We start from the raw sequence: 26567 nt of genomic DNA on the forward strand, positions 1-26567 counted from the left end.
AGTCGCACACTGCTTCCTCTGCAGTCCTGTGCCTCCTTAAGAAAGGCAAACACAAGGTACCCTAAGCTACAGACACGGGTCAAGGGGGAACTAATTGTTTTTTCCCCTTCTCCATTCTTTCCTTCCGAAAAAAACACCCAATTTTACTGTTGGCTCCTTTTATTCGGCTTATTTTAAGCTGGCTCATTTGCATGGCTCAGATTTAAAAATCTTTCTAATAACCACAATGCAGGCTAACACACACACACACACACACTCTGGTCTTAATCACTGATGAATTTCAACCCTTTCTGTCTATAATCCTGAAGGAGAAGCTCTAGTTTTCAGGTCATAATTCACATGGTACAACAGCATCCTTCTTACGCGGGTACTGTAAATACTGGCCACGCCAAGGACAGAATCCCATTCAACACTGGCTCACAGTGGATGATGGCACACTATAAATAGTGTGAAAAGCTAGACTTGTGACCGCCACGTTCTCTCAGCGAGCTCGACCCAAGAGCTGGGAACCGCACACACACTTTACTTTAGGTGAGGGCGAAGTGTATAGATTCACACAAAAATCACAGATGAGAAAAAAAAAATCCGAGGCAGACTCAGGAGCAAAGCAGCCCCCTTATCCAACTAAAAGTCACACAGGAAATGAAAATCACTCTACTCACCCAGCATAGCTGTTGTTATAAAGGTGGCCATGCCCTGCTTGCAGAATCTCCCAAAAAAGCAGGCAAAGAGGCAGAAAAGCAGCTGTCCGAGTCCTGGGCTTCCTGAGGCACTTCATAGTGTTGCAGGGAGAGGAGCTGAAAGTTCTCTTACAGCAGTCACTGGAGGCTGGAGGTGGCTCACAGGGCCCCCTCCACATGCGCAAACCTTCTCTGGGAGGGGGTGGGGACAAAGGCTGGGGAGTGAGTAAAATGTGACACTTCTTTCCAGCCACAGGGGGAAAAAAAAGTTTAAGCAGCCGAAGAAGGGAAGTTGCTATTAAAACTTGGTGTTGGGATGAGAAGCAGCAGCACACACAGCCCAGCCCAGCAGCTGAGCCTGATCCTTAACCAGGCTCCCCTAGAAGGGGCTGGGCCTCCCCTGTGCTGACTCATGGCTGGGGTTCACTGGGTGCTGCTTCCTTTGGATAACTTCTTTCGGGTTTTTTTGTTTGTTTCTTGCTTTACGACTTTAGGCCCCTAACTTTCTTGGACAGCCTTTCTCCTTTTATTACATTCTATGGCACAGGACCCTATCCTGAACACAAATGATTTGCTTGAGGATGAGCAAAACACTTAGGCATACATAAAACATTCTGGACTTAATGTTCTGAGCTCCCATAATGAATTTCTACCTGGATTCCACATACTAAGATGTTTGGTGAGTAGCCTTCATGAGTATAGGAGCAAGGATAAGGTCAGGCCCCTGAATCTGAAGAGCCAGGCTTGGTCCCAGCTCCTACCTGTATGAGAAGGGGCAGCAGGTTCGCTGGATTTCTGGGAGCTCTCCATATCCATTCCATGTCAGCAACACTCAGACCTGCTTCGATTTCAGAGGTTCTTATAGGGAACAAGAGGCTCCCGTGTGCTTTACTACCTTCACTCACATTTGGAATCACTTAGGAAACCAGACCATTTAAATCAGAATTCCTGGGGGTGGGATCAGTGCTTTAAAAGGATATTCAGGTGATTCCAATGTTCAGCCACCATGCTGGTCTAGAGTGGGGCTTCTCAAACTTTAACATGCATACAAATCTAATCACCTGTGCATCCTGTTAAGCTGCCCCTTCTGATGAAGTCATTTGGGGCTGGGGCCCAAAATTCTGCATTTCTTTTTCTTTCTTTTCTTTTTCTCCCTCCCTCCCTTCCTTCCTTTTTTAGAGATTTTATTTATTTGACAGAGAGAGAGACACCACGAGAGAGGGAACACAAGCAGGGGCAGAGGAAAGAAACAGGCTTCCTGCCGAACAGGGAGCCCGATGTGGTGCTAGATCCCAAAAAACCTTGGAGCAAACCATCTCGTCATTTTCTCCATGTTGGTGATGGTGAAGGTGTTTTTTTCATCTATGTGCTCCTATCCAGATATACCAGAAAACCCATCTGGAAGGACATACTTTGCTAAGAATGGTGTTATCTAGGGTGACTCCCATTTCGCCCCATGCCAAGGCCTGGTCTTATTTTGGAACAGTGTGGGAGCCAGCATCTCTCTATACGATCACACACTTTTCAAATTTCCCAAAGATTCATAGCCAAGGATTCTGTGCCCTCCAATATTACGTCCAGAACACTGGTTAGAAGAGAAAGTACCATATCTTTCCTTATCTTCTCTACTGAAATCATAAGTTTGGTGTAAGAGAGCTGTAATGATTTTCAGTTAGAATGATTCTCTAAAGCTTTTTTGACTACCCCAAGGTTAGTTTAATCTCTTTTCTGTGTCCCCCTCTCTAATAACCAGTGTGTTGTCTACTGAAGGGCATAGCACATCGAATTTAAGTATTTGTGTGGTTTCCTCCCAAGGCTGCCTTCTCCTTGAGTGCAGTACAGCACCCCCTTTCACCTTTATGTCACTTCCTTATATCTACTAGAGGGAACACGTTTGCTGAAGCAATGATCAGCCATGTTTGTTGAATGAATGACAAACCTGAAAAGGGGTTCATTCAACATTTATTCTGTGACTTCTGTATCCAAACAGAGGAAGATGGAGGCCCTAGAGCAGTGGATGGTCCCAGGTCTCCTGGTTTTGTTTCTTGTTTGTTTGTATTGTCATTTTTTTCCTTCATGACTTTAAAGCCTGGATCTCCTGTCTTTGAAGGGGTGAGGCTGCTCTGCAAGGTATGGCCATGCATCCTGAGGCCATTTCTGACAAGGCCAAGAAAGCCTATGTAACCATGACTGAACTGTTGAAATAGGAGGTTTCTGTGTAAATAAAACACTTCATCTCTTTGCATTTTATTATGTCAGAATAATGTATAAATCTGTCATATTCTATCACAACATTAAACTAGGAATGTTCAGTCTCTGGCTGGGGATTAAGCTCATCCTCAAATCATTCTGAAGAATGGGATCCAGTGAGCATGTTCAGCAAAGGCTCTCCAGACTCTGAAACAGAGTAATCATTTCCTGGACTATCAAAAACACAAGAGACCCAGGGGGACATCCTATAACCTCCCTCAATATTTCAGATCAAAGAGAAGTTCTCAAACAATAGAAGCCGTTCCTAACAATCTTCCTCTGGTTTTCTAAGGGCCGGGTTATCTGATCAAACTTCTCCTGGAGTAGATAAGCTCCCATAAAATGAGTGATAAATCGAGTCCATTTAGTAAGTGGGAGGAGAAGAGAATGGCTTTACAGATGGATTCGAAGATAAACTCGAATGCCCATTTTTAAGGCACTGAGGAGGAGTGAATTATTAAACTCGTGGAAGATTTAGAGATGGAAAGATGAGAATTTCTTTTTTTTTTAATATAATTTTTTATTTTTTATAAACATATATTTTGGAAAGATGAGAATTTCTATTTATCGACTATGTCTTTGTCATATTTTAGTTGAAGAGTGAACTTTTTAAAAAGAAATTATTATTGCCCTGCAGAGAAACAAAAGGAAACTACAATTGGAAAAGGAAAATGTCATCTTGATTTGGGTCCATTGTTGTCCATGAATAGATAAATTTTTATTAAAGTTTAGTTGACATACAATATTGTATTAGTTTCCTATGTATAATCTAGTGATTCAACATTCATATATGTTATGAAATTATCACAATTAGTCTAGTTACCATCTGTCACCATACAAAGCTAATATAGTATTATGGACTATAGTCCTTCTGGACTATAAGGACTATAAAGATTAGTCCTTATGTCCCCATGGCTTATTTATTTTATAACTACAAGATGGTACCTCTTGATCCCCTCCACCTATTTCACTCCACCTCCCTCCACCACCAAATCCTCCTCTCCTCTGGAAACCATCAGTCTGTTCTGTTTATCTGAATCTGGTTTTGTTTGTTTGTTTTGTTTTGTTTTTTAGAATCGACATAGAGCATTTGTCTTTCTCTGTCTGACTTATTTCACTGAGCATAATATCTTCTAAGTCCATTAATGTCACAAATGGCAAGATTTCATCTTTTAAAAAGATTGTATTTATCCATTTGAGAGAGAGAGTGAGAGAAAGCATGAGAAGGGAGAAGGTCAGAGGGAGAAGCAGACTCCCCAAGGAGCTGGGAGCCCAGTGTGGAACTGGATCCTGGGATTCCGGGATCATGACCTGAGCCAAAGGTAGTTGTTTAACCAACTGAGCCACCCAGGTGCCCAGATTTCATTATTTTTTATGCTCAAGTTATTACTGTTGGATATATATCCACATATTCTTTATTCATTTATTTATCAATGGACACCTTGGTTGCTTCCATATCATGGCTATTGTAAATAATGCTACAATGAACATAGGGGTATACATACCTTTTCGACTTAGTGTCTTCATTTCTTTTCTTATATTGTGTTTTTTATTTTAATTCCAGTATAGCTAACATACAGTGTTATGTTAGTTTCAGGTGTACAATATAGTGATTCAGTAATTCTATACAAATTATTCAGTGCTTTGTTTCTTAGATTCCATATATGAATGAGATCATACGGTATACGTCTTTCTCTGACTGACTTATTTCACTTAGCATAATGCTCTCTAGCTCCATCCATGTTGTTGCAAATGGAAAGATTTCATTCCTTTTATGGCTCACATCTTTTTTATCCATTCATCTATTGATGGGCCCTTGGACAGCTTCCATGGTTTGGCTGTTGTAAATAATGCTGCAATAAACATTAGTGGTGCATGTATCCCTCTGAATTTGTGTTTTTGTATTTGGGGGGTATATACCTACCAGTGCAATTACTGGGTGGTAGAGTAATCCTATTTTTAATTTTTTCAAGAACCTCCATACTCTTTTCCATAGTGGCTGTATCAATTTACTTTCCCACCAACACTATGAGCGTTCCCTTCTTGCCACATGCTTGCCAACAATTGTTATTTCTTGTGTTTTTGATAATAGCCATTCTGACCGGTGTAAGGTGACATCTCATTGTGGTTTGGATGTGCATTTTTCTCGTGGTTAATGATGGTGAGCATCTTTTCATGTGTCTCTTGGTCATCTATATGTCTTCTTTGAAGAAATGTCTATTCAGCTCTTCTGCCCATTTTTAAATTGGATTCTTTGGGTTTTTTCTTATTGAATTGTAGATTAGATATTTTTAATGTACCTTCCATATCTGAAATTATATGATGGTGTAGGGAAAAATTGTGCAAAACCTTTTCTTATGTATGTGAATGAGAGCCATGTAGATTAATTTTTGTAAAGATATCTGGAAGAGAAAGAAGATAAATGGGTACGGCGGGGCTTTGTGATACAGAAAACCCTCCCATTGCAGTTTCATGCTCATTCTTCAATGTCTTATTAACATAGACCTATTGCTTGTCAGGTCTCTTTTATGGCTTTTTGCTATTGTTCCAACATGTGAGGAATTAGCAAATGTGATGCTAGGTTGTTGCCTTATGCAGTCTTGGCAATTCTGTGAGGAATGTTCTGAAGCTTCCTTTAACAATGCATTGCTAATGATTCCCTCACAACAGGCTTTTTCAGCACCATCAGCCATCTCTTCTTGACCCTATGTTTTTAATCTTTCTCTTGTTAACTCTCCATATTTCTCCGTTCCTTAAATGCAAGCTGACCCCTTTCTTTTTTCAGGCTTCTCAAAAGCACACTCTTAACCCTGACAATATGTTTTCCATCCCTACCACCCCAATGAAACTGTCTCTTAAAGATTCATGGTTATTTCTAAGTGAGAAGCCCTCTGTTGTCACTACGTATTTGTATGTTTTCTAAGGCTATTTACCACCCCCTATTTGAAACTCTTCTTTCTGTGACTGGAGACATTGTTTCTCCTATTCCTTTCTTTCCTAGGGTTACTTCCTATTTTTTGACTGCTTACAAAGTTGATGTTTCATGGCAGTGTTGGCTTTCTCCTTTTTTTTTTTTTAAGATTTTATTTATTTATTCGACAGAGAGAGATCACAAGTAGGCAGAGAGGCAGGCAGAGAGAGAGAGAGGAGGAAGCATGCTCCCTGCTGAGCAGAGAGCCTGATGCGGGACTCGATCCCAGGACCCTGAGATCATGACCTGAGCCGAAGGCAGTGGCTTAACCCACTGAGCCACCCAGGCGCCCGCCTTCTCCTCTTCTTGATGTACTGTGGACAGAAATGGGCTGGAACAATTTTGTGGATGAGACTGGCCTGAGCTGGGTCAGGAAGGGAAGGAAAGATTTGGCTGGACTGAGATAAGAAGGGGTGGAGAAAGTTGGCCATTATTATCAAGAAAACATTGTAAGCAAATACAGAGGATGTGGACCTTGAGTTTGTGACACTTGGTACTACTGCCAGAGGGGCTGGGCAGATAAGTAAACATAGAGTTGCACTTGATGGTTGAATTAATTATATGAAAACAAGTCAGAAATGCTATGATGGAACATTAAAGGGGAGTAGATTACATGTACAGGGTGTTATGAGGAAGTGAACATTTAAAGCAAATATGAGAAGGAAACAGCTGTAGCAAGAAAAGGGTGGTGGTGGGAGTATAGGTAGGAAGAAGACCATTGCAACTCAGGCGGTAGCTTAGACAAAGAAGTCCTCTTCAGAAATTACTGTCCTTCTTTATGTCAAGACAGGATAAAGAGAGGGGCATTCACCGTCCTCAGTCTGGCATTCAAGGCCCTTGAGAATGTTTCCACTTTTATCTTCTTCAATATTTCCTTAATATTCTGTATTATCTTTTCCTTCCTCTGGGTTGCTTTAAATGTCTTTTTTTTTTTCAATTTATTTATTTTCAGAAAAACAGTATTCATTATATTTTCACCACACCCAGTGCTCCATGCAATCCGTGCCCTCTATAATACCCACCACCTGGTACCCCAACCTCCCACACCCTGCCACTTCAAAGCCCTCAGATTGTTTTTCAGAGTCCATAGTCTCTCGTGATTCATCTCCCCTTCCAATTTATCCCAACTCTCTTCTCCTCTCTAACATCCCTTGTTCTCCATGATATTTGTTATGCTCCACAAATAAGTAAAACCATATGATAATTGACTCTCTCTGCCTGACTTATTTCACTCAGCATAATCTCTTCCAGTCCCGTCCATGTTGCTACAAAAGTTGGGTATTCATCCTTTCTGATGGAGGCATAATACTCCATAGTGTATATGGACCACATATTCCTTATCCATTCATCTGTTGAAGGGCATCTTGGTTCTTTCCATAGTTTGGTGACCATGGCCATTGCTGCTATAAACATTGGGGTACAGATGGCCCTTCTTTTCACTACATCTGTATCTTTGGGGTAAATACCCAGGAGTGCAATTGCAGGGTCATAGGGAAGCTCTATTTTTAATTTCTTGAGGAATCTCCACACTGTTCTCCAAAGAGGCTGCACCAACTTGCCTTCCCACCAACAGTCTAAGAGGGTTCCCCATTCTCCACATCCCCTCCAACACATGTTGTTTCCTGTTTTGTTAATATTGGCCATTCTAACTGGTGTAAGGTGGTATCTCAATGTGGTTTTAATTTGAATCTCCCTGAGGGCTAATGATGATGGACCTTTTGCAACAGAGCTAATGGCTACCAACATAGACAATATGTCGGAAAGAGAATTCAGGCTAACAATTATCCAGGCAATAGCTAGGTTGGAGAAAGCCATGGATGACCAAACAGAATTGATTAGGGCCGAAAAGCGACCAGACAGGATGTTCACAATGTTAGGGCGGAGCTTAAAGCTACCAGGGAGGAAGTTCACAATGCTCTCAATGAGTTCCAATCTAATCTAAACTCTCTTAAAGCTAGGGTAAGTGAGACAGAAGATAGAATAGTGATCTGGAAGACAAACAGAGAGAAAGGATCAGAAGGAAGCCTGGAACAAACAGCTTAGAAACCACGAAAACAGAATCAGGGAAATAAATGATGCCATGAAGCGTTCCAACATCAGAATTATTGGAATCCCTGAAGGAGAGGAGAAAGAAAGAAGTCTAGGAGATATAGTGGAACAAGTTCTTCATGAAAATTTTCCCAATCTCGCGAATGGAACCAGCGTTTATGTACTAGAGGCTGAACGGTCTCCACCCAAGATTATACATTCTAAAAAAGCATCACGACACCTGATAGTCAAATTGAGGAACTATAATTGTGGGTATAATCTCTTGAAAGCCGCCAGGGCAAAGAGGCTCCTTACTTACAGAGGGAAGCCCATCAGAATAACGTCAGACCTGTCCACAGAGACCTGGCAAGCCAGAAGAGGCTGGCAAGATATATTCATGGCACTAAATGAGAAGAACATGCAGTCAAGAATACTTTATCCAACAAGACTGACATTCAAAATGGATGGAGAAATAAAGAGTTTTCAAGACCGGCAAGGCTTAAAAGACTATACAACCACCAAGGTTTATATTTCTTTGATAATAATGATCACCTCTCTCCAGCCTTCATGTCCTCAATCCAGCCAGTCCTTCTATCCCTTCCAGACACAGTTCAAGTCAGTTTCATTTATGAAACTGTTCTAATCCCATGTCTGTTCATAGTCCTCACCTTCCTGGCACTGATACATTCATTCTTATATACCCTTATGTTCTAGTGTGTATTCACACTAAATTCAGTAGCACCATTTACTATAAACTGCTCAAGAGCAGGAACTCTATTGTGTACATCTTCACAGTCCATAGTGCCTAGAGTTCTGTTGGGTCCACAATTAACATCCATTAACAACAAAGCTGTTGGCTTGCCTTTTAGCCCAGTACTCACGGGACCTTTTAGCTGTCAGGGGAGCCCTTTTTTAGAACTCCAGACTTCCCCTTGTCCTTGGCTAGGTCTCTTACAAAGAGAATCTTGCTCACTCAGATGAAAGAACAATTTGAAGAACAAGCTTTATAGATGGACAAACCTATTATTACATTTTTAAACACTTGTAATTATATCACAAAGATGTTTTACAAAATTTATGGAGCAAAGCCAAAGTATTTTAATGCAGGAAGGTGGGAACAAGGAGTTTGGTCTGCTGAAACAGCAAAAGAGACTTCCCTTCTTTTTCCTTCTCTTTGTCTTTTTGTTCTCTTCTGTCCCTCCTTCCCTTTTCTTCTCCCTCCTGGCTCCCCTTCCTTCCTGATACCAGTCTCCAAGGCTCTCCTGAAGAAAGAAGGTAGGGAAAAATAGTAAATAAAAAATACTTTAAATATTATTTCAAATGACAGAGAATGGATGTTTGTGTTATACCATTTGTAACATTAAGTGTTTTAATGAAAATTAAGATAAATTTGAGACAGATGGAGCATGAAGCGAGATTAAGAAAGTTTGATTAGAATAAAATCTAAAGCAATATTTAAGCAAATGATTGAAGAAATACCCTTCCATCCATTTACCTATGGCAGTGGGAGGTGAAAAAAGAAAAAAAAAAAAAAACAAGTAAGCATGGAAACAAAGCAATGACAGAAAAGGCTCAGATATAAACAACACTTAAAAAAAAAAAAAGACTACATAGAGGAGGAGTTTCTGATACAACAAAGATCAGGAAAATAGGGAATGGAAGCTGTCCTAAGAAAGAAAAGCTGTGAGGAATGAGGGAAGTCAGGCAGGCAGCAATGTTTTATTGTCAGACTACTCATAAAGGCAGAAGGAGGAGAATATGCTCCTGATGCTAAAAGACAGAAAGAGTAAATAGAAAAATAAAGGAGCTCTATTCCAATGAACTTATAGAGAGAAATGTGTACTTTGGATATTCCTCAGATTCCAAGAATATACAGAATTTGAATAATACTTCCAATGTGCTATAATTTTTTAAGATGCTCATACAGAAACTAAGAAACATTTTAAGAATCCAAGTTCATATAATTAAGCTAAAATTTTGGCAAATATGACTAGTTGAGTTATTTTGGTATGATAAAAAACAGCGATATTTACTTTAATTTACCAATGTTAAATATAATATAAAAGTGCTTTTTAAATTCTATTTGGGTATGCTTTCTGTAAACCTATACAGATTGGTTATAAAAATGTGATTTTATGTATTTAAAATTCATTAACATTCAACACACTATCTTAAAACAGCTGGCATACTAGAAAACATCTTATTTCCATAGGAATTGTGTTTTCTAGTATGCCAGCTTGAATTTCTAAGATCTTTAGGGAACTTAACAATAAAAAGACAAATAATGAATTGAAAAATGGGGAAGGGATGTGAATAGACATTTAATAAATATATACAAATGACCAGTAAGTACATGAAAAAGATGCTTAACATCTTTAGTTCCTAGGGGATTGCAATTAAAAACCACAATGAAATACCACTTCACAAACATTGAGGTGGCTATAATCAAAGGCAGATAATAATGACCATTTGTGAGAATGTAGAAAAATAGGAACTCTCAGACATTGCTAATACGAATGCAAAATAATGCAGCTGCTGTGGAAAATAGTTTTGTTTTTCTTCAACAATTAAATGTAGAGTTATCATATGATCTAGAAACTCCAACTCCTACGTTCCATTCCAGAAAATCCAATCATATGTTCATATCAAGACTTGTACACATACATTCATAGCAGTGTTATTAATAGCCCAAAGTAGAAAAAACCCATATATCCATCAACTGATGGAGGTATACATAATGTGATATATTCATAAAATGGAATATTATCTGGCCATAAAAAGGAAGGAAATACTGATATATATGATATATATGGCACCCTGGGTGAACCTTGAAAACATCATGCTGACTGAAAGGAGCCAGAAACAAAAGGTCATATGTTGTAGGATTCCATTTATATGAAATGTACAGAATAGGTAAAACATATAGACATACAATAAGTATATTAGCAATCGCTGAGAGTGGGGGAAAGGGGATGGGTTTTCTTTGGGAGTGATGAAAATATTCTGGAATTGGTTAATGGTGATGGTTGTACAATCTTGCAAATATACCAAAACCGACTGAATTGTTTTACATGTTAAATGGGGAATTCTATGGTATATAAATTATATCTCAATTATTAAAAAAAAAAAGATCTTGGGAACTTGAGACCTTAGATTAATTAAAATAGCTAATCAGTGAATACCTAAATCATTTCTAAGTAAGAACACAGAAACAGTGATGACTGAGCACACTTTTATGTTTATATGCTTTTGCTTTTAATATGCTACAGATAGGCTTTATCTTTGGTTAAGTTCTGCCACTTTTAGAATGTGGCAAGCATGTGTCTATATAAAGTTGTGCTATGTATATTTATGAGTTCTGCTTGTAGCTAAAATGCTGATTTGTGACAGACTGTTCTCCATTATCCATGACCAAATTTTCTCTGTGAAATAGAAGTCAGTTACTTAGGTTAAAAGTTATCATTATCGGCCACAGCAACTTCTTTCAAGACATGTCCCCAAAGGCAAAGGAAACAGAAGTGAAAGTGAACTTTGGGACTTCATCAAAATCAAAAGCTTCTGCGCAGCAAAGGAAACAGTCAACAAAATAAAGAGGCAACCCACGGAATGGGAGAAGAGAACCGCAAATGACACTACAGACAAAGGGCTGAGATCTAAGATCTGTAAACAACTCCTCAAACTCAACACACACAAAACAGATAATCATGTCAGAAAATGGGCAGAAGGCATGAGCAGACAATTCTCCAAAGAAGACATACAAATGGCTATCAGACACATGAAAAAATGTTCAATATCATTGGCTATCAGGGAGACTCAAATCAAAGCCACATTGAGATATACCACCTTACACAAGTTAGAATGGCCAAAATCAACAAGACAGTAAACAACAAGTGTTGGAGAGGATGTGAAAAAAGGGGAACCCTCTTACACTATTGGTGGGAATGCAACTGTGTGCAGCCCCTTTGAAAAACAGTGTGGAGATTCCTTAAGAAATTAAACATAGAGCTTCCCCATGACCCTGCAATTGCACTACTGGGTATTTGCCCCAAAGATACTGATGTGGTGAAAAGAATGGCCCTCTGTATCCCAATGTTTGTAGCAGCAATGGCCACAGTTGCCAAACTGGAAAGAACCAAGATGCCCTTCAACAGATGAATGGATAAAGAAGTTATGGTCCATAATGCACAATGGGCATTGTGCCTCCATCAGAAAGGATGAATACCCAACTTTTGTAGCAACATGGATGGGACTGGAAGAGATTATGCTGAGTGAAATAAGTCAAGTACCATATAGTTTCACTTACTTCTGGAGCATAAGGAATAACATGGAGGACATTGGGACATGGAGAGGAGAGGTGAGCTGGGGGAAATTGGTGGGGGGAGACAAACCATGAGAGACTGTGGACTCTGAGGGAAAAAACTGAGGGTTTTGGAGGGGAGGGTGTGGGAGGTTGGGTGAGCATGGTGGTGGGTATTATGGAGGGCATGTATTGCATAAAGCACTGGGTGTGGTGCATAGACAATGACTTTTCAAACACTGAAAAAAAAATTAAAGGCTTCTTTTAAAAAAAAAATCATTAGTTCTTTCCACAGTTTCACAATTGTGGCCATTGCTGCTATGAATATTGGGGTACATATGGCCCTTCTCCTCACTACATCTGTATCTTTGGGGTAAATACCCAATAGTGTAATTTCAGGGTCATAGGATAGCTCTATTTTTAATTTTTTGAGGACTCTTCACACTGTTTTCCAAAGTGGCTGCACCCACTTGCATTCCCACCAACAGTGTAAAATGGTTCCCCTTTCTCCAAAGATGCCCTTCAACAGACAAATGGATAAAGATGATATGGTGCATATATACAATGGAATATTATGCAGCCATCAGAAAGGTTGAATACCTAAGTTTTGTATCAACATGGACGGGACTGGAAAATATGCTGAGTGAAATAAGTCAAGCAGAGAGAGAGAGAGAGTCAATTATCATATGGTTTCACTTACTTGTGGAGCATAAGGAATAACACAGAGGACATTGAGAGATGGAGAGAAGTGAGTTGGGGGAAAACAGAGGGGGAGGCAAACCAAGAGAGACTGCAGACTCTGAGCAACAAACAGGGTTTTGGAGGAGAGAGGGATGGGGGGACAGGTGAGCCTGGTGGTGGGTATTAAGGAGGGCATATATTGCATGGAAGACTGGGTGTGGTGCATAAACAATGAATGTTGGAACACTGAAAAAAATTATCATCAGTATTGTTGATTGAGACTACTAGGAGCAATAGTAACAGAGAAAATATAACAATATATGTACTTCTATTTTCAAGGGAAATAATAATTTTTTCCCTAACACAGTACTTCTTTGTTACTGTTCCTCTTTTTTTTTTTTTTTTTTTTTGGTTCTTTAGACCCATTTACATCCTGACGATTTATCAAGGACACCAAAGAGTTTGTTCATGTGGGTTATGTCTACTGATTTTTAACTGTATTGTCAATTAAAATGGAGAACTTTAAAAAATGCTTATTTATTGGTTCATTTGAAGGTAGTAATGGTGAAAGCCTTGTATTCTGTTTCTTATAAAATTAGTTCTCATGGTCTTGCAAGATTTGTCCTAAGGTCCCAGTATGTTGTAGAATACTAAAAAGCACAATGAAAAACAAAGCTTGGAATGTAAATTTTATTTGCCTTGGTTTATAATAACTGAGTCTGAAAAGCTATGGAATGCCTTAATAGCTTGGCAAAGTTTGCTCAGTGTTGATGGGATTGATTCCTTGGTTTACTGTTTATTGCTTTCATTATGATATGAAGGGTTAATCTTTCTGTGTTATTTGCTTACATAACAAAGATTGTCTTATCAGAGTAACTTTCTGTGCTTTGTGTTGACTTTATTACATCCGGTATTATTTTTAAAAACAAGAAAAAAAAAGAGAAGAACAAAGAATCTTCACTTTTGAAAGAGTTAATATTTTTACAATTATGTTACATTCTATGTGCATTTCAAATTTCTTTGGTCACTTCAGTTAAATACGTAGCTAATATTATTCACAGGTACCCATGATCTTATCTTAATCAAGTCCAAATCTCCTCCAATAAAATTTATTTTCGTCATCCCCAAACCAAGCTCTCAGTATCGGGGAAAAAAAAAAGAGTAAAACTTACAGGATATCTTTTGCACCTAAAACTTTATTTGTGATTTCCCAGGGGGTTCCCTGCAAAATCACAAAGACTTGTTCATTCACCTTGTAAAAAATACTAGAAATGATTAGGTTTAAAAAGAAATCTGTATTCCTATCAATGTGTTACATGAGAAGAGTTGTTGAATTGAAAGAGATGTTTATTCTCCCTGAGGTAAAATTTTTTATAAACAAAATATTGTTAATATAAATAATTCAGAAACTGCATCCTGTATATGAAGTTCCTAGGGATTTGTCAATGCTCTTGCTAACCATGACATGTTTCTGCTTGGTGCTATTTTGTCTGATGATATTTAGACATGAAATTAAATGTTAAAGTGTTATTACTCATAGATTTCAGTTATCATTTATAATTCTTATTGGCTATAAGCATGCTTCATTTGGATCTAATATATTCTTTTTTTGGAGTATGTAAATAAGAGTTTATTAAGAACAAAATGAATTTATTAGTATAACATTAAAAATATAAACTATTTCTTAAATTTCATAATCCAACAACTTTAAGTGAACAAACCACTTAATACTGTTACTAATTTCATTTCCATTGATCTTCCTTTGACAAAGTACTGCCAAGTCCCAAACATGGGCTATTTTATGATAATGGACTACTAATTTATGTTTTTTATTTGTTTTTCTAAGGCCATAAGTAATATTCTATATGATAAGCCATCCAGCCACATTGGAGAACAGTGTGGAGAGTCCTCAAGAAATTAAAAATAGAGCTTCCCTATGACCCTGTAATTGCACTACTGGGTATTTACCCCAAAGATACAGATGTAGTGAAAAGAAGGGCCATCTGTACCCCAATGTTTATAGCAGCAGTGGCCATGGTCGCCAAATTGTGGAAAGAACCAAGATGCCCTTCAACAGATGAATGGATAAGGAAGATGTGGTCCATATACACTGTGGAGTATTATGCCTCCATCAGAAAGGATGAATACCCAGCTTTTGTAGCAACATAGATGGGACTGGAAGAGATTATGCTGAGTGAAATAAGTCAAGCAGAGAGAGTCAATTATCATATGGTTTCACTTATTTGTGGAGCAAACCAAATAGCATGGAGGACAAGGGGAGATGGAGAGGAGAAGGGAGTTGAGGGAAATTGGAAGAGGAGGTGAACCATGGGAGACTTTGGATCTAATATCTTCTAGGCAAGTGATTCTCAGTTGAGGATGTACATCAGATTCATGCTTTAAGTTTTATGATGTACTCCAGATTTACTAGATCTCTTTACTCGATAGTCTTAGGATATTCTTAACATACTAGTTGCATACTGTTGGTATGTGTGTTATGTCTCAGGATTATTCTATCTCAAAAGTATTTCTTCCGTATCTTCATTTAATTTTACAAATCAGATAAAACATCCACTGACTTCTTTGCAAATAGGCTTATGAGTGGTCCTTATAGACATTTACTGAAGCATCTTGAAAGGACGTTATTATCTTGTTTTTCATGCCACATATAAGTCAAATTTGCTTGTCAGTTACACCACTCTTGTTATGAACTTTCACCAGACCTTTCACATTTGAAAATGATCAGCAATAAGTCAGCCACAACTGTTTTAATTTCTGTCATCTGCACATAGTTTTGTTTTACTCTGATGCTTTTTTGCTGTAGGGATAATAGTTTGAAAAGTCATCAGCAATGACAGAAAACAAGGAGTTTGACCTTTTTTCCTCCTTCAAAACAGGATATGAGTGGCTTTCTCCCAGCTGCTGACATAACCACTGTTATGTTCCAGGCACACTCCTTTTTCCTTTTCCTGCCCAAAGTTTGCCATGTTAATTGACCTTCTTATGCCTCTTCTCTCTTGTTTGGGGACTCTCTTTTTTGCCTGTTTCTTTCATTTCTTGTCTTTCCTATCCCTATCTTTAGTTCTTTATTCTTGTATCTACCCGTTCTGTCTGATCAGGGATCTCTCTCATTCCTTTTTCTTTTAAATTGCCACCCCAACTTTTAATCTTTGACTCCCTTGAGTAACTCCCTCGAGCCTCCCTAGAAGGAGGCTCGTATCAATTTCCCTCCAGATTTCTTTCTGTGTGAACTTCTTACTGCATCATAAGCAAACTTTTGTCTTTCCAGAATGCATTTTAACTCCATTTACCTGCTTGCTAGAGCAGAAAACTTACTCACAAAATTTTATTGAGCTATTTATGAGTTGCTCTGCAGACATGGGATTCCCAAACTGAAAATCAATCCAGTGCTTCCCTAAGTGCTTTAAGTGCTTTTCTGAATTAAAGGAAAGCATCAAATATCCAACCAGCATTTCAACACAAAAGTTAACAGCTGGTGTATAAAGAATCTCAGATAGTCTCTTGTTATCTGAATTAGGCCCTTCTTTATTGAACTTTATTTGAAATATGCGACTTGGCATAAAACTCACAGCTGCAAGATTTCTAAGAGGGAGAAAAAATAGTTTGGGTAGGGTTACATCAGCTACAGAAGAAATAAAACCTATCTGTGATCTTAATTCTTCAGGCAGTCTGAAGTGGTGATATAAACTGTTTTCAGAGCTGCTTAGAAAGAGTCAACTACAAATTGTCACTGGGGCTGAAGGTGACTCTTCATTGGCTCTTATTCATTCTGGTTTTGCCCACTATTTGTAGGTATAGTCTCACTCTTACACACATTTTCTTTGCCTTTGTCCAACATTTGCTGAGCAGAGCTAAGTATCTACTTAATTTTGGTATAAGAACCAAAAGTTTTGGTGTGGTGAATGAGGAAAATATGATGTAATTATACTTGCCAAGGTAACCCTTGGATAATTAGCAATAAATTTACAATTTGTCAATTGCACAAACATTTCCACTCTCTTTCCCCCACAAACCCTGTCCCTTCCCACCAAGCTTCCTCAACTTAACCACACCAAAAAATTTTTCTAAATGCTGGCATTGTTCTAAACTAGTGTGTATCCAACTTTGCTGTCCATTAGATTCAGCTGGAGAGCTTACAAAATGCTAATCAGAGTGGTGTGGTTTCTTTTGGTGGGGGCTGTGTGTCTAGGTATCACTATTTTAAATAGATTCTCAAGTGATTGATTCCAAAAATGTTGCAAAGTTTGGAAGCGATTGTTCTAAGTGATTTATCTATATCTGTTCAGAGTCTTGGCCATTACCACTCTGAGTTATCAGATTATCCCAGATCACGTGGGTTGGTCAATCCAGTACTCACTGTTCATCTCACAGGTCACATTTAACAATTCATCATCCTTAAAATACATATTCTTTTACTTGTCTTCCAGGAAACTGCATTTGCACTGTCATTTTCTCTTAGCCCCTCTTTATGGCTTCCCTTCTTCTCATCCTCCTTATGAGGATGTGCTCCAGAATTTATCCTTGATCATTTCTTATTTATCTTACACTTACCCCCTTGGTGATCTGATCTAGTCTTATGGCTGAAAACATTACCTATGAGCTGACAATTCCTATATGCCCATATTGATATTTGTAACTCTGAATTTTATTCTAATTTCCAGATTCCTAAATACAATTCTCCATTCAATATCTTGACTTAGATGTCTAATAGTCATAATAATACTGACTAAAAAGCAGAATGTGCGGTTCTATTTTAACCATCCCAAAACTAGTCCTTTTACAGAAGTTTCCATTTGACTTGATGGCAAGTCAAGTTGCTCAGATTGAAATGAAATAATCCTTGGACAACTCTTTCTCTGAGCACATTGAATCTGTCATGTTGGATCTATTCTTCAAAGTTATCTCCAGAATCCAACCACTTCTGACCACTTTCAGTGTTACCAGTCTGGTATGAGCTGCCACCTTTGTCTCCTAGACCACCGAAGCACCTTCTCACTGTTCTTGCATCATGTGTCCCTGTATCTCTTCTCAATACAGCCACTGCAGTGATCCTCAAAAGACACAAATTCAGCTGTGTCACTGCTCTGCATAGCTCTTCATTTAATATATGGTAAAACCCAAGATTCTTATGATGGCTTTCAAGGCCCACGTAATTTAGTTCTTAGTCACCTCCAACCACTCCGCACCTTGCTCACTATGCGCAGTTTGGTTCAGCTGACCAATAGTCCTCCAGTGTGTCCATGTCTGGATCTCTGGAAGCTGTGAATGTTCCCGTATACATATGTAAAGAGACTCTGTGGATAGGATTAAGTTAGAGATTTTGAGATGAGGAGATCATCCTGGCTTACCTGGGTAGGCCCAATGTAATCACAAGATTCCTGGTAAGAGGAAGTCAGACTGAATAAATGGAGATGTGACAATGGAAGAAATTGTAATGTGACTTGGGAAAATTACTAATTCAGCAAACCTTGGTTTTATCATCTACAACACAACCAATATAATACCTACCTCACAGGGTCATTCTAAAGATAAAGTTAGAAACGCTTTACATATTTGCCTTCTGAATTGGTAGGTAAAATTCTCTATTTATATTTCATGAATTTCACCTTACTTATTTTGAACCCAATTTTTCACCAGTCTTGGAAAAAAAGGCACAGATCTATTTGCCTCTATGGAAGTATTTATTCTATAATTTTAAAAAGTCTTTTTATTCTCTAATTCAATGAAATAATCATGCAATTGAGATTTATGTGTGTTCTTGGTGTCCTTTCACCATCATTACAGAAAAGAACTAGACCAGATCAAAACTCCTTAAGCCTCTAAGTAGATTCTCATTCATCTTTAACATTATTCAACCACCTATGAATTCACCTACATTAAGTATGTGAATATGTCCTTGGTTCATGAGGGGTTTTGAGACTCTTTTAAACTGCATTGCTAAAATCCTGGTATTTGGTATCTGTGAAATTCCTTAATTGCTGCTTAGTTGAGTAATTCTTTCCTTTAGTGAACCCATCTGGTCTCTGTCAGTCATTGTGACCACTTTTTTGTGTCCGAAGTATTGGCAAGTCATAGATAATTTTAGGGTTTTGTCAGGTATAGATACAAAGTTTATTTGTTGGTAGTTTCTTGGGCTAACCTTTTGGAAGAAAGAAGTGTCTCTTTTTTCAAGTCTTAAGATTCTTTATTTCTCTATGATTTCTCACTAATAATCTATCTGGGTCCTTGACTGCACCTGCACATTCCTTTTGTATCCTGTGATATATCTTGGTCTGAAAGTGTGGTACTATTTATTGTGACCAATAAACAGTGGTCTTTCACTCTTCTCCATATCTTGGAATTCAGTTCCCTCTTAACTATATTTGACTTGTTTGCATGCTTTGAAGATCTTTTGTTTCAATGGACAAGGTGGAAATTGTTAACATTGTCAGATAATTTTGTACCCCCAGTATGAATGTATGTATGTATGTATGTATGTATGTATTTAATTTTCAAGTAGGTTCCAGGCTGGGAATGGAGCCCAATGCAAAGCTTGAAGTCAAAACCCTGAGATCAAGACCTGAGCTGAGATTAAGAGTTGGACAATTAACCAACTGAGCCACCCCATGTACTCTCAATTTTTTTTTTTAAGGCATCAGTTTCATTACAGTACTGGGAGTATTGTTTTCCAAAATGAATTACAAGATTGAGTTTCACATAGATGGATTTTATGTTTGTCCCTATAAATTATATTTTTATTCTTTAGAATACTACTTCTGAAGAAGGCAGGCATCATTTCCCTCCTTGGCTTTACTTTTCTTTTTATAAAAAAAAAAAAATAGAAAGCTTAACTTTTGGGTTTATAGGGTAAGAGTGATTTAGGATTGTTAATATATAACACTGGAACTGAATTAATTCCTGTATTTTAAGATATTTAGCTTCCTAATATGTGAAAATGTAAAATGTGTACCTGGCACAATTTCCCAAGGGGAAAAACTGAAATGTGTTGATGTTCCCTTTTTCAGCTCCAGAATAGCTGCTGTGTGCTCCTTTACCCTGTTTGTGAAACATCAGCCCTTCCCCTGCAAGAATCTCTGAGGATGTGAGCTTCATTTATGGAACTAACTTCATTAACTGGACCACTTGGTTTTTACTAAACAAGGAAACTATGAAAATAAGAACAGAAATAGAAAATTATTTTCAATTAGTTCTCTCCAAAGTTAATGTTGAGACATAGTTGGCATATTTTATTTTGTTTTTCCAGTAAACTGAAAGCAATTTCTCAATAACCTATAACTTGCCCCATTTTTTTGCTTCATAAATAGATATTTGGTCATTAAAAAGACTAATTACATAGGTATCCTTCACTCCATGGGAGGGAAACATCTAGAAAACTAACTCTTTTAAAAAGATAACTGATTTACCTTATAAATATGAAAATGTTACCACTGATCTCCCCATTTCTGTATGTCTCGTTCTTCTGACTGTACTAATGGTTGTAGTGACTAACCTTAATTACCGTATATTGGGGACTATGCAAAGAACAGGGGTGTTCTTATTATTCATTGTCATGGAAGTATCATGTAGCAGGTACTATTATAATTTTCATTTTATAGAAAAAGTAGTAGAGGCTCAGAAAGCTTAACAAAAGCTCAGATAGTTATTAGCTTGTAGAGCAAATTTTAAAGCAAGTATGCTTGACTTAGAGGGCTGCTTTTATCCAGTACACAATGCATTTTTCTGCCTTTAGTCACTGTTAGAGACACCCCTGGAAGTTCGTTTCCCCTCAGGTGACTACTATAGTTATTCTGGGAATCTCTAAGCTGTGTCCCATGAGCACTCATTAATAAAATTCTAAAGTTAACCTGAGGAATCTTCCATTTCCCCACTCATAATCTTCTCTTGGTGATAACTACACCATTCCTGAGGTTTACGCTGTCCTCCAAATCTTCTGAAAGACCCTCTCCCTCTCCATTGCTTTGCCTTCTGGAGTGCGACCCAGGAACTTCATAGGGGCTGTCTCCCACTGCCTCCAAAGGCATTATGCTGTCTGCTTTGCCTGATAGGGCTGCTCTTCCCACCTGGGATGGTTGGGATTCTGGGCTCCACCACCATTTATGGGCAAAGGGAATGGGTCCTGTCAAGGGAGGAGTGGGTGTGCTGGAGTAACTTGGGTCCCTTGAGTACCAGGGCCTCTTTGTCCCTTCCTTTGTGCCTCTAGTATCCCAGAAAATATTTCAACAACACCTCATGTGTTCTTTTCTACTCAGAATGCCCTTCCTCCCTCCAATTTTCCTTCACCTGGCAAAATCTTTATTGTCTTAAGACCCAACTCAGGAGCCACCATGTCTCAGAACTCCTCCTTGTTTGCCACAACCAATAGGTTGCCCTCCTCTGTGCTTCCTTAATGCCTTTGACTTGTCTCCAGTGCTGCCCTGATATGTTGTATTATTAATATTACATATGTATCTGTTTATCTCACTAGACAATTGAGTACATTATGCAGTTGAAGATAGCGATTGTTATTCATCTTTGTGCCCCAGCACAGTGCCTGGCATTTAGTACCAGGTCAATAAATGTTAAATAATAAATAACTCCTATGAGTCTAGCTAGAATAACTGAGAAGGGGGGATGGATGACTCAGTAAATCTTCCTTATTACATTTCCCCTGACCCTTCCCCAGATCATGCCTTTATCATCTCTTACCTGGACTCCTAAAACAGCTTCTTAACTTTTTTATTGTGGAAAAATATATGTAATATTAAATTTACCACTTCAATCTTTTTTTTTAAGATTATTTATTTATTTATTTGAAAGACAGATCACAAGTAGGCAGAGAGGCAGGCAGAGAGAGAGAGAGAGAGAGGAGGAAGCAGGCTCCCCATTCAGCAGAGAGCTTGATCCCAGAACCCCACGATCATGATCTGAGCCAAAGACAGAGGCTTTAACCCACTGAGCCACCCAGGTGCCCCACTTCAATCATTTTTAAGTGTAGAAACCCTTTAACTCTTAACCCGTGTCCCTGACTTCACTAAGTCCTCCTCAATTCCAGCTGTCAGTTGGTTGCTCAAATGAACTAAAACCACATTTACCTGCTGTTTACGATGCTTCACTGACTCCCTTTTGCCAACAGAATATAAAGTCAATACCTTTAAAAATTTCCTATAAAATCCATATCTGCAACTCCTTAGACCTAGACAAGTAGGTTATAGTAGACTTTCAGTAGGTCTATGCAGGATTGCTATGAATATTTATGGAGATGTCCAGTCACAACATCAAGGCTTATTTGTCCCCAACAAATATAACATCTCTTAGCAAACTGACTTCTTACCCTGACTTCCTCAGTTTTCTCTTTTCCTGGGTGAGAAACCTAAAGGCCTTTGCCTCTCCCATCCCATTATATCTTGATTTTTATCAAGTTGTGTTTCTTTTTCCCTTTGAAATATCTCACAGTTTTCCTTTAATCTCTGCCACTTCCTAGCTTTATGACCTTGGATAAGTTACCCAATCTCTCTCTATTTCAGCTTTCTTATGTATGAAATGGGAGAAAAATAATATGTGTTTTACATATATCCTTTTTAATCCCTTAGTCTGGAGTTCTTGTAAGAATAAGGTAATATATTTGAAACACTTAAAACAGTGCCTGGCACTTTTGGTTATGGAATGAAAAAGTCATGGAGATAAAAGATACAGCACAGGGAGTATAGTCAAAGTGGTGTATAGTGACAGATGGTAGCTGTACTTGTGGTGAGCATAGCATAATGTATAAACTTGTGGAATCACTATGTTGTACACTTTGAGCTTCAGGTAACATTGTGTGTCAACTATCTTCAATTAAAACAACCAAAAAACTGAAAACAAAACAAAAGAAAAAATCCTTGGCCTGGCATATAGGATTGAATAAATGTTAGATATAATTGTTACCATTACTATTTCTAATATCATTACATTACTATAGGATTATTATGATACTCTCCTAGGTGGTTTACTTACCCATCCTCTAGCCTTCTTGAATAAACCTTCCCAATCATCCTTCTAAAACCTCTTGAATCATATTTTTATGATGAAAGGCATATAAGGCCTTCACACTACTTATTTAATCTAGCCTAAATTTTTTGCCTCATTTTTTCACGTAACATGGCCTTGCCTTACTTAGCATTCATCATTCATTCATTCATTCATTCATTTATTCACACATGCCTGTGTGCAACAAGCATGTGCCAGCCACTATGCTAAGCATTAGGGATATGATGATGGATAAGGATAAGACATAGTTTCTCCTTGAAGGAATTCCCAGTCCTGCATTAGTTAACTATATTTCATTTCCAATGGAGGCACAGAGGCCCCCATTGGAGCCTACCCTAGAAAACATGGCCCAGCCTGAAGGGAGTCTCAAGAGGAAAAAGCAATTATCAAAACAAAGATAAGAGGTAGAGGGAGTGGAAGATGAGGGTGTTAGGGAGTGGCTCAGAGAAGGGCATATCAGGTAGAGGGAACAGCTTTGGGTCCAAAGGCATTGCGTTATGTGGGAAAATATGTTGTACTCTGGGAACAGCAACCATATGGATTCAAAGTTGTGTTCCTTCCCTTATTCACATATTGAATGAGGCCCTATCTCCAGATACTCCAATATTGGAGTATCTGGAGATAGGGCCTTTGGGAGGTAATAAAGGATAGATTAAGTCATAAGGATAGAGCCCAGATGCAATAGGATTACTGTCCTTACAAGAAGAAACATAAGAGGGATGCCTGGGTGGCTCAGTTGGTTAAGTGACTGCCTTCGGCTCGGGTCGTGATCCCAGCGTCCTGGGATCGAGTCCCACATCAGGCTCCTTGCTCAGCAGGGAGCCTGCTTCTCCCTCTGCCTCTGCCTGCCATTCTGTCTGCCTGTGCTCGCTCTCCCTCTCTCTCTCTGACAAATAAATAAAATCTTAAAAAAAAAAATAGAAGAAACATAAGAAAGCTTACTCATCTCTTTCTCACTCTCTATGCATGTGTGCCAAGGAAAGGCCATGTAAAGTCACAGTAAGAAGTCCACCATCTACAACCCAAGGAGAGCTCTCACCAGACACTGATCCCGTTAGCACCTTGATCTCAGATTTCCAGTCCCTAGAAGTGTATTTCTATTGTTTCAGCCACCCAGCCTATGGTATTTTGTTGGGGTAACCTGACTCAACTGATACAAGTAATTTAATAGCTGGGGAGAAGGATGGAAGTGGGGAAAAGGCAAGAGATAAGGCTGAAGACTAAGTGACAACTATACTATAAAAGGTCTTGTATCCCATGGTTGGGCTTCTTTCTGGAGGTAGCAGGTGAGTCACTCAATGATTTTAAGCAGAGGAGTTAGTATCTGGTCAATTTAATATGGAGAGGGTCATTCAGTGGAGGACGGATTCAAGAAAGCCAATAGTGGAGGCTGGGAGAGTGATTTGCTGGCTGTAGCAGAAATAGGGGTGAGCCTTGATGAGGTTCTGAGTTAAGGTGGAGGGGGTAGGAATGCAGAGAAGTGGGTGGATTTGAAGTTCCTCCTGATGAGAGCTATAGCTCTGAGTACATTTGCAGGGATGTAGGAAGACTCTTCCAGACACCAGGAGCATCAATCAGTCAGTCTCACTTTGGAGAAGCCTCCTCTCTCTGATATGCTTGTCTCTATGACTTTCACCTGTCAAAACCTCCTTTCATCTGTCAAAACTGAACTGCCCCACTTCTACAAAATGTTCCAAGACTGATAGGAAGTCATTCCTCCCTGAGTCCTGCTCTCCCCAGGTCCATTGTCTAAACTCCATAATTTATCTCTTAATTATATCTTATCCATATGATTATTTGATAGATACAGCTAATTATAAGCTCCTGAAGGCCAGGAGCCATATCTTAACTTTCTTGTAATTATCAAAGTCAACATATCATTGCATGTACCAGGGCAGCTGTTCTCAGTGCCCTCTTTCTCTCTGTGAAATGTGATATTTGCATATCGTTTGTGTAAAATCTGAGTGTCACTATAACTCTACCCATTTCTATCTCACTCAAGAAAGCATATCGGAATAATCCATATACAACTATAGGGATGACTTTAAATGTGATCTAATTTATAAAGAAGAAAAGAAATTATCTACTCTCTTTAGTAGGTCAGTAATGGTACCATTGATGGTAAGAGATTACTTTATAACTGATGTGTGATGATGCCAATATTAAAACCCATACCAAGATAGTAAATTCTTAGAGGGCAAGGACTTTGTCTCACTCATCCTCGTATGGCCTGCTCTGACTTCAAACACACCTGCTGCAGAGGTAAACACTGTGACACTGGGGGATAGGAGTTCAATGATAAACTATGGTGGAAATGCTGATGTGGGAACAGGTGTTTCTTTTCCAAGACATAAAAGTTGCTCTGGTGTATTCCAAGTTTTGAGACAAGAACATTTTCTGACTTTAAACAACATTTCTAGGAAATGTGTAGTTTCTGGGAGTTGGACGTAGATAGCAGAATTTATTTCCTGTGAACTGATGTCAAATAGGAGAGAATTTTCCTCACTCTGAATAAGACAGTGGTGATGACTGTAAAAAGATTGTCATATGTCTATGAGGCTAATAACAGGGCTTCTCTTATATTTCAGAGAGAGAAAAAAAGAAAAAAATTTTTTCTTGTGCTCCCTCTTCACTCCTCAAAAGAATTTTGATATGCTGAGCACAGGAAAAAGAGCTGGAGGTCCTTTCTAACATTAGCAGGGTTTAGACTTCAGTGACAAAGTTCTACATAGTTGGTGTGTGTTTGGTAGGTTTAGAGGAAGAAGTTGTCCTGGGTCATTGTGCCTTTCCTTTTACATGTGAGTGTAGCTTGTAACCCATCCATGGCCTGGAGATGAAGTAGGGAGACAATTTGAAAGGATGACTAGGAAGGAAAACCCTAACACCAGCCCTGTAGAGCAAGTGCAGATAGATTGTTCCAGAAGTTCTGATAAGGAAATCTGTAAAACCAAAAGAGAAGTCTGTAAAAAACAAAACAAAACAAAACAAAACACGCAGAAACCTGTTTAAAAAAAAAAAACTATCACTGTTATTTACATATTTTACACATGAGGAAATTGAACCCCAGAGGGTTAGGTGATTTGCCCAAAGTTACTTGGGAGATGAAACTGAATTGCAAAACAAGTTTTCTGACTCCAGACTTACAGTAGAACAGGGAGTGGGTCCTTGTGTAGAATTTGAAACATAGCAAGTGCTTGGTATGTATAAGGCAAGCTACAATTAAGGGATTCCATCTCTAGGCTGTCTCACTATACTGCATTGCTTCTTACCAGTTCTCACCTTTGCATTATTACTCAGGAGGATACTGAGGCTTCCTCATTATCACTCTAAATCTCAAGGACTTGGAGATGGAAGAAATGGTGGATTTTGTCAGCTACGTGTTGAACCATGTGCTGACACGACCAGGAAATGGTATGTGATTGTGCAGCACGAGAACAAAAGAGTTGGAAATTTACCAAACTCTAACTAAGGCAATAGAAGCAAAAATAAGAGGCCAGCAGAAATAGGAATTTACTTTAGCAAGGGTAAATGTAGTCAAATTTATTATACCAGATTTGGAGACAGACTATATGAATTGGTCATGTTGCAGGGGATCTTAACCTGAGTGGACTGAACTATGTTTCATTATAATGGT

Source organism: Mustela nivalis (assembly GCF_964662115.1).
Source record: "Mustela nivalis genome assembly, chromosome: 2".
NCBI classification, from domain to species: domain Eukaryota; kingdom Metazoa; phylum Chordata; class Mammalia; order Carnivora; family Mustelidae; genus Mustela; species Mustela nivalis.